Source organism: Cervus elaphus, chromosome 24 (assembly GCF_910594005.1).
Source record: "Cervus elaphus chromosome 24, mCerEla1.1, whole genome shotgun sequence".
Taxonomy (NCBI): Eukaryota; Metazoa; Chordata; class Mammalia; order Artiodactyla; family Cervidae; genus Cervus; species Cervus elaphus.
The window spans coordinates 36,083,263-36,097,473 of record NC_057838.1 but is presented as its reverse complement, the minus strand read 5'-3'; the positions used below and the strand labels follow the sequence as shown (position 1 = coordinate 36,097,473).

At 36.2% G+C, this 14,211-nt stretch overlaps 1 protein-coding gene across 2 annotated transcripts in view; it reads left to right on the top strand.

Moving 5' to 3' along the window:
• Positions 1-14,211, top strand: part of CNTN4 (contactin 4) — a 975,314-nt gene that overhangs the window by 126,120 nt on the left and 834,983 nt on the right. For both annotated transcript variants that reach the window (XM_043886604.1, XM_043886603.1), the window contains exon 2: positions 11,145-11,185. The gene's annotated coding sequence lies outside the window, so the exon portion shown is untranslated. The remainder of the gene's footprint in view (positions 1-11,144; positions 11,186-14,211) is intronic.

Sequence of the window (14,211 nt, the reverse complement as noted above, 5' to 3'; positions counted from 1 at the left end):
CCTAAAAATTTTACTTGTCATTGTAATTAGGTTCAATAAGATAAATAAATTGGATTACAAGATAATGATGGATTAGGAATGATTGTTAAATCTCTGTAAACTCTAACTTAATGTCAGGAGAACAGCTAACACTAAAGTCAACTAATACTAAAATGGTGTTGTCTGTTTGCTTGATCATCTAAGGATAACTGCCATTGATATTCACTGTCTTTTGTTCATTATTAATATAATTCAGCATTGAAAGCACAAGATATAAAGGGATGAAAAGATGATGCCCCACTGTACTTATTCAAGTAAATTATTATGCCTTGACCTTTTGACCAAATCAAATTCATCTTCTCTCTCCCTGCAATTCTGCCCTTTTTAATAAGGCAGCACAACAGATTTAATGGATTGGGAGTCTGAGTAAGTAATAAGAACACAGAGAAGAGTGGCCAACATGATTAAGATTTTATTTGTGGTGTAATTCCATTATAATTAACATTATGTAACTGGAGAAATATAGTGTTTGCACCTCTTCCTGGCAGATGTTTTTAACTCAGTGGCAGAAAGGAGATTAAATAGTAAATGAAGACCTACTTATTGAAATTGTTTTTGCATCTTGTGTTGTTGGATTCATTTGTTTGTTTCACAAACCACAGTTAATTTAGTAAGGAAAATAAGCAGTATGTTTAACAAGTACTGTAAATAAATTTGTTTGCAATCTTTTGAAGTACCATAGTTGAACTTTCTATGTTAGAAAATACTACTAAAAGACCTATAAAGTGGGAGGTGATTAAATAGTGAAAAGTTTCTTTTTTTCCCTGAAAAAAAGTGTTAAACAGAATTTAAAGTTAAGCAAATTAAAGTACCATGGTTTTGTATATAGAGAAAAGCATTTTCAATTTGTTACAAGTGAGTTTTTACAAAAACATTTTGCCCAGTTAAATACATAATCAATTTACTTGAGTTTGGATCTGAGTCTTCTGGCCAAGGGGTTGGCAATCTATGGCCAGGTGATCAAATTCAGTTATCTACTTCTTTATATGTCTTCCACTTACTAAGCAAGTTTTTTGTTGTTGTTTTAATTTGTAGATGGTTGGAAAAATACAAAAGAATAGTAATTCATGATATGAAAATCATGACATTCAAATGTCAGTGTCCATAAATAAGGTTTAATGGCACACAGCCCCACTCATCTGTGTTTGTAGTGTTTATACTGATTTCATGTTACATCAACAGAATTGAGTAGCTCTGATACAGATTTTATGGTCTGCAAAGCTGAAAATATTTATCCTCTAGATCTTTACGAAAAAGTTAGCAGACCCCTGCCCTAGCCAATAGTAGTAATAAGACTGTAATTTCTAATAGGACTGCGGTTTAGATACAAGTGTCTCCATTTTACAGCTCAAGATACTGAGGCTCTGATTGTTAAGTCATTTTACTTGGGTTTTGAGGGTAGTCTTGAACTATAACAACTTGAAGTATATATGAAAACATATATGAATGCTTAGAATTTAGACCTAATTAAAAATAACATGTTAAGTCTTTTGAAAATGGGGTTTTGTCTTCTGTTATCAGTTAATAGTTATTGGACAGTATTTGGTTGATTTAAAAGCAGTCATTCCAGGGGCTTCCCTGGTGGCTCAGTGGTAAAGAATCGGCCCGCCAATGGCAGAAGACATGGGTTCCATCCCTGATCCGGGAGGGTCCCACATGGCGTGGGACAGCTAACCCCGTGTGCTGCAGCTCCCGAGCCTGTGCCCTAGAGCCCAGAAACCGCACTTCCTGAAGCCCAGATGCCCTAGAGCATGTGCTCGACAACTAGAGAAGCCTCTGTAACTGGAGAGTAGCCGTCACTTGCTGCAACTAGAGAAGGCCCACACACAGAAACAAAGACCCAGCACAAAAAGAAAGAAAGACACAATAAAAAAAAGTAGTCATTCCAACGTGTGGAGCGTCTGAGATGTGATATTGTAGCTATCTACAGAAGGGAGGCTCATAATCTGTTTTCATCGTAGATGGCAGAATCACTTTTCTGTGTCAGTGTGGCTCCTACTCTGTATAAAAACGATTACAAGTTGGTACAACTTTTATTTTGAGAACTCTAGTACAGTAGTCTTGCGGAATTGCCCATAGGGCCTTTCTGTGGAAATCTTACTGCTCTCTCGTTTAGTACAGAAAAATGGGAAAGATGATGGCTGTTCATGGCAAGAGTTTACATAGCTAAGTTTATGGAAGGAGACAAGAGGTTCCTTGTTTTCCATCATTGATATCTCACCTCCCTTCCTGAACTAGAGGATCATGATAAGTGATTATTGATTAGGATGTGATGATGATCAGTTTTGTGTGTTATTAAAAAATGTCTTAAGAGGAAATCTATTTAACAAAGTATTTAGGGTAACTTTAAGCATGGTAGAAGAGGGAATCATTTTTTCCTCAAGAGTTTGCTGAATTACAGTTTTGAAAGAACAAGTGAAACATGGTGAACTGTATTTTAATGTGCAAAATTCCTTAGGCTTATTGAAAGGACCTTCTGAGGGTTAAGGTTGTCCTTACACGGTGCTAAATCAGGATAATAGCCTGAGATTTACTATTTCATACTATTTAGTTACCAGGGTTCTTAAAAAAGCCATTCTTATAGACTTTCTTAAATATAGCTGATGGATGATAATCTAAATAATGCCTTGAAGGCAGAGCCTGTCTCTTATAGTACCTTCAGTATTGAGAAGAGTAAGTACATAATAATAAATATTATTTTAGCTAAACTTCTGCCAGAAAATATGCTAATTGTTTTACAACTAATACCTCATTTAATTGCCTAAAAATCTTCTGGTCTTAATAGTTTATTCCAACATTACGGGGTTTACAGGGCTGTATAGAACACTTGAGGAGCAGGAAGTGGCAACCCACTCCAGTATTCTTGCCTGAAGAATTTCATGGACAGAGGAGCCTGGTGGACTACAGTCCATGGGGTTGCAAAGAGTCGGACACGACTGAATGACTAGCACCCACACACACACACCTAGAACACTTGAAGTGGCTAAAATTAACATTCAGGTATCTCTGACTCCAAAGCCTGATTGTTTTCATGCTGTGCTAGTAGGGTGTGCTCCAAATGTTTGCGTGAATGCATGGGTGTATGAAAGAGTCAGTTGTTAACAGAATACGTAATCATGGAATTTGAATCTGTTTTTAATCTACAGTTTCTTTACTCATAGTTCTAATACTGTGATCATCATTATACACTTTATCAGAGATCCATGCCCCATTCACTTGCTTTGAAAAAGAAACATTATGGAAAAGTCCAAGTTATGACTTAGGAATGAACAAATCAGTTGCCACCTGTTGTAAACAGCAGTGTGACTGGCAGCAGAGATGCAGTATTTCTGCTGCAATTTAGATGGATTGCAAAGGGTTCGTTGTTCAGTACGCCATTTATTGAGATAAAACTAAATGACTTAAATGACTTTCGCAGCAGTCTAGCTGATAGCTAGAGAGGCAGACATTTTGTCCCTGAGACAGGAACTCTAGAGCATTTCAGTGATTTACCCAGGTAACCTAGCTGGAAACTCAAGCTTTTTGACTGCAGCACTGTGTTGGGTAGAACCTTGTTTTGAGGAGGAAAAGCTGGACCCATATAATGGGAGTAACCAGTTTTCCCAAGCCCAGTGAAGATGCAGTTGTACAGATATATGGGTTCTTCCCTTTTAGAGACAGACTTAGCTACTGGAAACATCGAAGCTAAGTACACAAAACGGAACCCTGGCACATACGTATGTCATAGATAATGATGTTTCAGTTCTGTCCCATCCAATGGAAATACACAATGAGCCAAAAATCTAATTTCAATTTTTCTAGAAGTCACAATAAAAAGTATAATGAAACAGGTGAAATTATATATATATATATATATTGTTCTCAAAATATATACACATTTACCAGTATTGAAACAATTTTGAGTAAGATACATTACACTCATTTTTTTGCACCATCTCTTCATTTCTTGCTAGCTACCTTACAAGCCCTCAGTAGTCATACATGGCTAGTGGTACCATATTGGATAGCCCAGCTCTAAATATTGGTACCATACTGGATAGCACAACCCAACTTTCCTGCTTAGGTATGGAAAAGCTCTTGAGAGAAAGGGAAGGGAAGGAGTTTTCCTAATTCATTCTTCTGCATTCCCTCTATTTTTTCATTCATGTGATCTCCTTTATGTTTAAATTTAAATGCCTTTTCATATTTTTAACATAGCTGGCTTGTCATCTCACTGTTTGATATTCAATCATCTGATAAGGAGTTCTATTCTCAAGAGTTGTCTGAGGAAGCAGTATATCTGTGCAAGGAAATACATAAACATGACTCCAGTGATTGGAAGAAAATTAGAAGATTCCTGAGGAAAAGTTGCTGCTCTAATTAAACAAATCCACCTCAGCAACAGCTCAGGCTCATAAGAAACAAATTGGTTATTTTGGATTAATGTCAAATGAATATACTTTTACTTCACATATTTTCTCTTTGTCATTCAGCTAAAGTGAATGGTTGATAATGGTTAGAATGTCATTTAGCTACAGAAAAGAAAAACCCAGAAAATGTTTAAACTACTCTTCAACTCAATTACGTTCTAATAAGATAATGATAATTTTGATCCAAATTACAAGGTTTTTGTGTTTTTCTCTGATCTTTTAGACATTTATTATTTCAGTGTGAAACATTCCTGTGAAATTAACACATATTATTATACATAAACTATACTTCTTTGTAAAGAAATTTAGCCAATTGGCAGGATTTTGTTGTTGTTCAGTTGCTCAGTTGTGTCCGACTCTCTGCGACCCCATGGACTGCAGCATTCCAGGCTTCCCTGTCCTTCACTATTTCCCAGGGCTTGCTCAGACTCATGTCCATTGAGTCAGTGATGCCATCCAACCATCTTATCCTCTGTTACCCAATTCTCCTCTTTCCCTCAATCTTTCCTAGCATCAGGGTTTTTTCCAGTGAATTAGCTCTTTGCATCAGGTGGCCAAAGTATTGGAGCTTCAGCTTCAACATCAGTCCTTCCAAATTAATATTCAGAATTGATTTCCTTTAGGATTGACTGATTTGATCTCCTTGCTGTCCAAGGGTCTCTCAAGAATCTTCTCCAGCACCTCAATTCAAAAGCATCAATTCTTGCATCAAAGGGACTCAGGCTTCTTTATGGTCCAACTCACACATCCATACATGACTACTGGAAAAATCATAGCTTTGACTAGATGGACCTTTGTCAGCAAGGTGATGTATCTGCTTTTTAATATGCTGTCTAGGTTTGTCATAGCTTTTCTTCCAAGGAACAAGCATCTTTTAATTTCATGGCTGCAGTGGTCATCTGCAGTGATTTTGGAACCCAAGAAAATAAAGTCTCTCAGTTTCCATTCTCCCCCATCTGTTTTCCATGAAGTGATGGGATGGGATGGGATGCCATAATCTTCATTTTTTGAAAGTTGAGTTTTAAGCCAGCTTTTCCACTCTCCTCTTTCACCTCCCTCAAGAGGTTCTTTAGTTCCTCTTCGCTTTCTGCCATTAGGGTGGTGCCATCTGCATATCTGAGGTTATTGCTATTTCTCCCTGCAATCTTGATTCCAGCTTGAGCTTTATTCAGTCTGGCATTTCACATGATATACTCTTCATAGAAGTTAAATAAGCCAGGTGACAATATACAGCCTTGATGTACTCCTTTCCAATTTTGAACCAGTTTGTTGTTCCATGTCCAGTTCTAGCTGTTGCTTCTTGACCTGCATACAGGTTTCTCAGGAGACAGGTAAGGTAGTCTGGTATTGCCATCTCTTTAAGAATTTTCCAGTTTGTTGTGCTCTACACAAAGGCTGTAGTGTAGTCAATGAAGCAAAAGTAGGTGTTTTACCAGAAAGAATGTAAATTCCATGTTCTAGGTACAGGTATGTGTAGTACACACATATGCTTATTTTTACTATAATGAAGATGAGGCTATGCTCTACTTCTCTGAAATTCTGTAGTATTAAAAAAAAAGATTTGTACCACCGTCTAATAATAATTACATGCTAAATTTTATCAGTGCTTACCACCAACACCAGGGCTTTCCAGGTGGCTCAGTGGTAAAGAATTTGCTTGCCAATGCAGGAGCTACAGGAGACGTGGGTTTTATCCCTAGGTGGAAAGATGCCCTGGAGGAGGAAATGGCAGCCCACTCCAGGGTTCTTGTCTGGGAAATCCCATGGACAGAGGAGCCTGGCAGGCTGCAATTCATGAGATCTCAAAGAGTCAGACACGACTGAGTGACTACACACATCTGCAAACTACTAACACCAATAAAAGGCCAATTTTGTTCTTTACAACAACCCTATTAGGTAGCTATTACAACCTGTAAAGAAGTGCTTCAATGACTGTGTTTTTCTAGACTTTTGTATTTCTAGAGGAGGCATTCCCGAGTCCCCCCAAAGAAGTCTTTTTGCTTTTAATAGATACTGGTAAATAATCCTCCACAGAATTTGTATCAATGAATACACCCATTGAAAATGTTGTGAATAACTGTTACAGCACACTTATCAACATAGTGTAAATCTTTTGATCTTTGCTAATTCAATAGATGTAAAACATAAAGTGTGAAAGTATTTGTTATAGTTGAGACCACACCCTTGACACCCTTTGCATATCATCCTCCCATCCATATTTCAAAACAGCTCTGCCAAGTTATTGAAAAGTGAAAGTGAAAGGGTTGCCATTTCCTTCTCCAATCATCCTCCCATCCATATCTCAAAACAGCCCTGCCAAGGGATTAACAGGACTTAAATGAGACAACTTTGGGTGTATAAAGTCATAAAAAAAATCAAATTGAGGAAGAGATTCAGGAGCTTTTTGACCTTGGCAAATAGATTCTGCTTTTATGAAGTGCCCTAATCAGTTTCCTGAGGATGTTTGAGCCTTTCAAATATAAATCTGTTTGCATACTAAAAAATTGGTTAATGGGGTACAGTTAGGAGCATTTAAACCATCGAAGCATGGCTGGTAACTCTGGCTACTATCATTATATTTTTAAACTAAATGGGGGTCAGACTGAACTGTTTGGAGATATGACAGTTATTAAACATATACCCACAGAAACCCCAAAGGAATGCTAAGAATTGATGGGCTTTTATTTTTACATACCAGATTCTTAACTGATCCAGGACTGAAATGCACTATAGACTCTTCACTCAATAAAATCATAAGAATATCGAGTGTTTCCTTGTCAGTAGACAGCATTCTCCACTAGAAACATACTTCATACCTTCACCTTGTGGCCTCTACATAACCTTTTAAGTGGTCGATTAAAAAGCTTTTGCCTCCTTTTTTTCTTCCCTTTCAGTCTTGTGATATATTCTGCATTCTCCCTCATGACTATATGTACTACCATATAGACAGCCTTTCTGAACGAAGCAGATACAATTCAGTATGTAGTACTTGACTTTGAATAATTCCTCTTTAGCATTATCTGTGCTGATTGAGGACAGGTGTGGATGATGTGGGAAATGGAATATGTTGAGAATCTTCAGACTATTTTCTGGGTGTTTGTTTGACTGTTCTCTCTAATAAACCTTCTGACAAAGCAGCAGTATGATAGAATCATCCTGGATATGATAGTTATTTTCTCTTGCAGAGACGTGATGCTCATCTAGCTCACCCTTCTAATTTTGCATATGAAGAAGCTCGTTAGAGAAATGACTTTCAAGATATTTAATGGAAAAGTCCATCCAGACTCCTTGGTTTGAGGCCAGTGAGTTCTCCTTTCTCCAAAGTATTCATGGTCTTTTTTATGAGAAGTGAAAACACAGCAAAAGGTGGAAGAAAAGCAAACAAGAGCAGTTCCTGGAAAATTGACCTGATATAATTAGCATTGGCAGTATTTCCACCCATGCCTGTAATTCCATATGACTTCTTCCTCATTTAGGCATCTAGTAGGTTTTCCTTATTTTCAGATGAGAATTTGCCAGGTAGCTTTAGATTCTGAAATGACAACCTACAACAGAATCAATAATATCTATTAAGAGGTCTTTATTGCATCTAGCTGAGACTAACAAACTTCATCAGCTTGTGGAGTTTCTCTGCTTACCTTGTTTATATACAGAACTAGTTATAGAAGTGACTTTTTTCCAGATGCTGGACCAAGAAATCTTTGGCAGGAAATCCTGCTGATAATATCTGATAGGAAAATTCATTAAACGTCCTCTTACAGAGCTAACAATACTGGGTAAAACTCCTAGAGTAAGGAAGGCATACAGTTTTCTTTAGCTTGAGGCAAATGCATTGTTGATTGCCTTTGCCATAAAGGAATTATATTTTAATCTTCATCAGTTACTCTAAGTAAAGTTTGATCATTTTATCAGTGTGATCTTCACAAAGACCATACTGCTTTTGTCTTTTTTTTTTCTCTTCTATTCTCTTGCTTACTTAGCATTCCTCTCTCCACCAAAGAAGCATTCCACTGCATTTCATTATTACCTCCATTACAAGATCCAAGTTTATGCTAAGTGGAAACTAGATACTTGTCTTTCTTGTTGCTTGAAACTTTGATAAAGCTTGTTCACTTGCTTTGAGTAGTATTGCTCTGAATTTATTTTTCAATGGGAAAAGGCCATAGGTATTTGGGGAAATTGAGTTCTCATTTATTTTGGCTAATCTGTGGCCTTGATAAGATCTCTTGTCTTAGCGCTCACTCAGAACTAACAAAAGAACAGAGTGGCGAAGAATACCCAAAAGTCTGTATATTTCAGAAACAAAATGATTTCTTTTCCCCTGTCCCATTTCTCTTTTGAATAGAGCTTGAATCGAATGATTATTTTGAATTGCATGTGATTTAATGATGTGCTAACATTATCCATTTATACGTTTATCCAGGTGTGAAGAGATGTATATAGCAGGATAATATGAAAGCTATTTCAATTAAGCAGTTTATTAATATGAAAGCTAACTTTGATGTGGTCCTAGAGAATCCCAGATACCTATTTCGGAAAGGAATATCTTAGGCTGTGTTTCAAAATGCTATAGTAAACATATTTTAGAAGTTTGTCAAAATTTGTATTTACTTATTTCTGACTGCACTGGGTCTTCATTGCTTTGCATGGACTGTCTCTCATTGCAGCAAGTTGAGGCTACCCTTCATTCTGGTGTGTGGAGATTGTCATTGCAGTGGCTTCTCTCATTGCAGAGCACAGGACTAGAGTGTGCAGACTCAGTAGCTGTGGGGCATGGGCTTAATTGCCCTGCGGCATGTGGAATCTTCTCGGACCATGGATTGAGCTTGTGTTCTTATCCATTGCGTCACCAAGGAAACCCAAAATTTGTCAAAATTTTGAAGAAATTAAACTCTCCCATATTGTTTTATTTTTCTAACTTAAAAAAGTCATAGCGTTGTTTATCTGTATTTTTGTTGCAGGAAGGGGGACCCCTTCCAGGGCCCGAAACCGGGCTCTTGTCTAACACTCGGAAATGAATTGTCTGAGGAGACGCATGTGCTGACAAAGCAAGAGTTTTTATTGGGAAAGGGCACCCGGGCAGAGAGCAGGAGGGTAAGCGAACCCAGGAGAACAGCTCTGCCACGTGGCTGGCAATCTCAGGCTTTATGGTGATGGAATTAGTTTCCGGGTTGTCTTTAGCCAGTCATTCTGACTTCCTGGTGGTGCACGCCTTGTTCAGCCAAGATGGATGCCAGAAAGAAGGATTCTGGGAGGTGGTCGGACATGTGGTGTCTCCTTTTGACCTTTCCCGAACTCTTCTGGTTGGTGGTGGCTTATTAGTTCTGTGTTCCTTGACCAGGACCTCCTGTCCTAAAACAACTCATGCAAATGGTTACTATGGTGCCTGGCCAGGGTGGGTGGTTACAGTCAGTGTGCTTCCCCTAACATTTTGAATCTTTGTATAATAAATCTTTCCAGTGCAAATTGCAAAGTCCTTTCTCCTGTCTCTATATGATAATCATGTGATGCATCAATGGTGACTATGCTGACTGGAGAACTAGTTTTTAGTGAAATGCTGTCATGTGATTTTAAATTGTAATGATTGAGAAGTAACAGGAGCATCTAGTATTGTACATGTTCTTGGGACAATTCAGTCATTAACTGTTGCATACCACCACTCAGCATTTGGGTTTTAAGTGGCCGCTGTGGAGGAGGCCTTGCAGCCTGTGCTGGAATATAGACGTTAAGTGCTGTTCCTATTTCATCTACTTTAACTAAACTGTATACAGTTGTGCCAGTAGATATGCCAGGAAACCAATCTAAAAATTCGTGCTATCAACAGTAAAAGTAGGCCATTTCATGGGAAAAGAGGTTGGTACAGGGAGTCATGTACTTGTTTTCAGGCAAGTTGAGTTTGAGATTCCTTTAGGGTATCCAAGTAGAGGTTTCACATAGTCAGTTTGCTAAGTAGATCTAGAGCTCAGAAAAGGAAGCATGAAGATACAATTTAGAACTGAAAGAAATGTAAGTTTGTTTCAAGTCTAAATTATTATCAGAACCACCTGGAGTTTAAGTTTAGAAAGGTGTAGTGTATGATTTTTGAGGATGAAAAAAGTGGATTTGTAAGTCTTGGACAGCCTTCATACTATTTTAAATTGTTATAATTGTTGCACAGATTGTCCTACTTGAGTTAGGTTTGAATTTTTGTACAATGTATTCTGGTCAAAAAATTTGGCAGTGATTTTTAAAGAAAGGGATAAGGGGATTGTTTTCATGGTAGTTATTATAAGAAATGAATATAGTTGCTCTTAACCATCTTTAGTTTATTCTTTAGTTTCAAATGGTACAGTTTTGACTTTAATATGAAAATCAGATGCTTAACTTTACTTATTTAAACATATCACAGTATCAGTATCTTTGCAGTATCAGTGTCTTTGTTTTTTTTCAGATATTTAGATATAGATCATCCTGTTGGCCTTTTTTTATGGATTCACTGTGACAGTATCCTTGCTCATCAGGATAACTTACTGTACAGTTTAAGGAGTATCTTGGTAAAATCAAGTTCTCTGTAATTGACTGAGAAAGTTTTTCTACCATAACATGCCACTGAGACTTTCTTCCAGCACCAGTGATACCTCTGGAATGCAACTGATGATTTATTTTTTTTAAGTCTAGATTTATGCTTTATTCTAAAACCCATTTCTTTATTTGTAGGTGATGTGCAATTGAACTTGAGATGAATAACACATTTGGAGGTATGTACCATTTTACTTAAATATATGTTTGCAATATACAAATATATTTTTCTGTAGAGAAATTGTACAATATTTTTGATGTTGATCCTAACTAGGATTCCTTTTCCTTATGAGTTATGAAATTATAATTTATGGAAATAAAATTTACAGAAGGCAATAGCAATGTATTTGACATTGAACCATAAGATACTTATGGTTATTTTCAATGTAATAATTGGTCCTCAAAATTAATTTGCAAATAGCATTTATTATTAAATCTCATTTATCAGTGCATTTGAAAACTGCACAGTTTTTTAAAGTAGGAAAGTTAACTACTTGAAATTCATTATTTGAATAGCTAAATATAGTATACAATGTATTTGTTTGTCTTCCTTCACATATTTATTCAGCTGTAAATCTTTGCTTTTTATGACATTTATTTATTTCCTAAGTTAGATTCTATTACCAAAATGTGCATTTTGGAACACACCTTAGTCCTACAAGCATTATTTTATGTTTTTTTTTGTATTTAGCGATCAGATGTCTCTGTTCTTAACAGCAGATATCAAATCATGTTTTTGATTTTTTTTCTACCTAACCGTGTTTATAATTTGAACAAAGTTCTCTGTCTTTTTTCCTTCTCATCTAGTGCATACATCGAATGCTAGAGAATTATCAGTTTGTTTATTTTAGCAATTTTACTTTGGTGGTTCCATGATAATAACGTGATTTGTATTTGGTTACCCAATTGCAGATAATCCTGTGGCATTAGGAAGTTTAATTTATGGGAAAGATCTTAGACTTAAAAAGGATTACTGACCATTTAGGAGTGATTAATTAATCAGTGAAAAATTGAGTCTTAACTGTCCTAATGCCTGCCTAAGCTCCGCACAGATACATGCTCAGGCACATGCACCACCCGTTTTATGGCTGAAACGACCAAGTCACAACAAGGAGGATGGTGTCCTAACTTGTCAGGTCATCACAAAGCCAGGAGTTCTTGAACCAAGCATTGGGAGACTGTTCTTACTCCCAAAGGCTGTGGGATTTTGAACATCTCACTTTACCTCAAGTTTGCTTTCCTCATTTGTATGGTTAGTGGGTCAAATCAAGATTTCTTAGGTTTTTTCTTTCCTGAAATACCTTCATTTCTTACTTCAAAAAGTTAAAGTTTAAAAGTGAGTATCTTCATGTTGGTAAAACTGCTATGAATTAAGAGGTGGCAGAGTAAAGTAAATTCTTTTATTGGGAAAAGAGTGCAGAAAGGTTCAATTGATTGTCGAGTCACCAATATTCTTGTGTATTTACTGAATTTTGGAGTTTGAGTGGATCTAGAAAGGCAGGCTTCCCTCTGTGCCCTTTTTGTTCTGCCCGACTTGGAGACATAGGACTGACTCATTTTGAAAAATCTCTCATTTTGAAAGAATCCCTTATAACCTTGTTAGCTCAAGGTTATCTTTTATCTGATTTCTCTCTTCCTGGATAGGTTGCAGGCTAAAGAGCATTAAAATATGTTTTCTTAGTGGCTTCCTTTGCTAGATTTGAGTAATTCACTTGATTTTTTTCAATCTATTTAGATGAAAACGTGTTATTTAGAGATGCTAATTTTAGTTCCTTTTGTTTGAATTAGAGAAAGAAATGCATTGTATATTTAGTCCAAATGGTAAACCCTTATACCCTTATCTGGTCATTTAAAACAATTCTAAATAATGTTCAGGCACCTTTACTGTTGTGAGGTAAGATATTTGCTTGAGATTTGTTTTTCTTTTTTCCTTTCCTTTATTTCTTTTTTTTCCCTTTTACTTTTATTTATAAGGTGAATGAATAAGGAAAAAGATCCATTTGAGTATTGGGTTTATTCTGTGTTGACTGCTTCTTTTTGCTCCCATTCATATATTATTTTAAGTTTATTTCAAACATTTCAACAGCAGATAGCAAATGATTGCAGTTTCATACCAGAGGGGGTTTTTTATGAGTCTAGCCAAAGAATCTGCTAGATCTCTTAGACTGTTTTCCTAATTTTAAGATTCTGCTATTCTATGTTTTTAAGTTAAATATAAAAAATTACCATTTTGTAGGTGAAAATGGTAAGATGATGTCAATTTTATATGGATTCAGTCTACATATTATTCATTGTTGAGAAAAAAAAAGAACTCATCTGTGAATATGTTAATAACAAGCAGCAAAGCTTATTAAAACACTAACTTCATTTAGGAAAACTTAGCATCGTGAATGCTAGATATTAAAAACTATATTTTAAACATTTGTAAATCAAATGATAATAAAACCTTCATTGCATGTCTTTCTTTTTGCGGAAAATTTTTTTTCTGTGTTTTATGAGACAAATCACAGGCATTACAGTTTGAAATCAATTTCATTGTTTTCTTTGCAATTGCTACATAGCTGTTGAATATTTGCAGTAAGTTTTAACGACTAATGAAGTGCCTGCTTGATTATATGCCATTAGTAAAGATATCTTTTTATGGCAAAGGGTGGTTTTCAGCATGGCCTTGACAAAGGTAATATATAAATGCATTATTTCCCTTCAAAGGAGTGCAAATCATACAATTGAATTATAAGGGAAATATTTAAAAATAAGCAATTAAAATAATGGATATTCTTTGTGTGTTACATATTAGAATTATACGAACATATGAATAGAGTAGCTAGATATACTTATTTTCGGAGGCCAACATAATAATAATTAATTAACAAAGTTGTAAATATCCTAAGTATTCTAGTGAATTCCAGTTTTATTATCTACATTTTATCGCTAACTGTATTATTGGATAGATAGCTATAATGCTGACATTGAGAATCTTGCGTAGTTAACTTTTCAGTTTTTCTAACCATGATTTCATGTTCTTGATGCTCTTGCTATTTGTCACTTGCTGTTTACCCAGTGTTTGATCCTGGCTCTCTGCCTTGTATACACCTTCCTTTGTCAAGGATGCCCCTTCCTTTCCAGTTCCTTAGCTGTCAAAGTTCTACTTGTCTTTTTACGTCTCGCTGAACTTCTGCCTCTTCCAGGAAGGCACCCGGATACC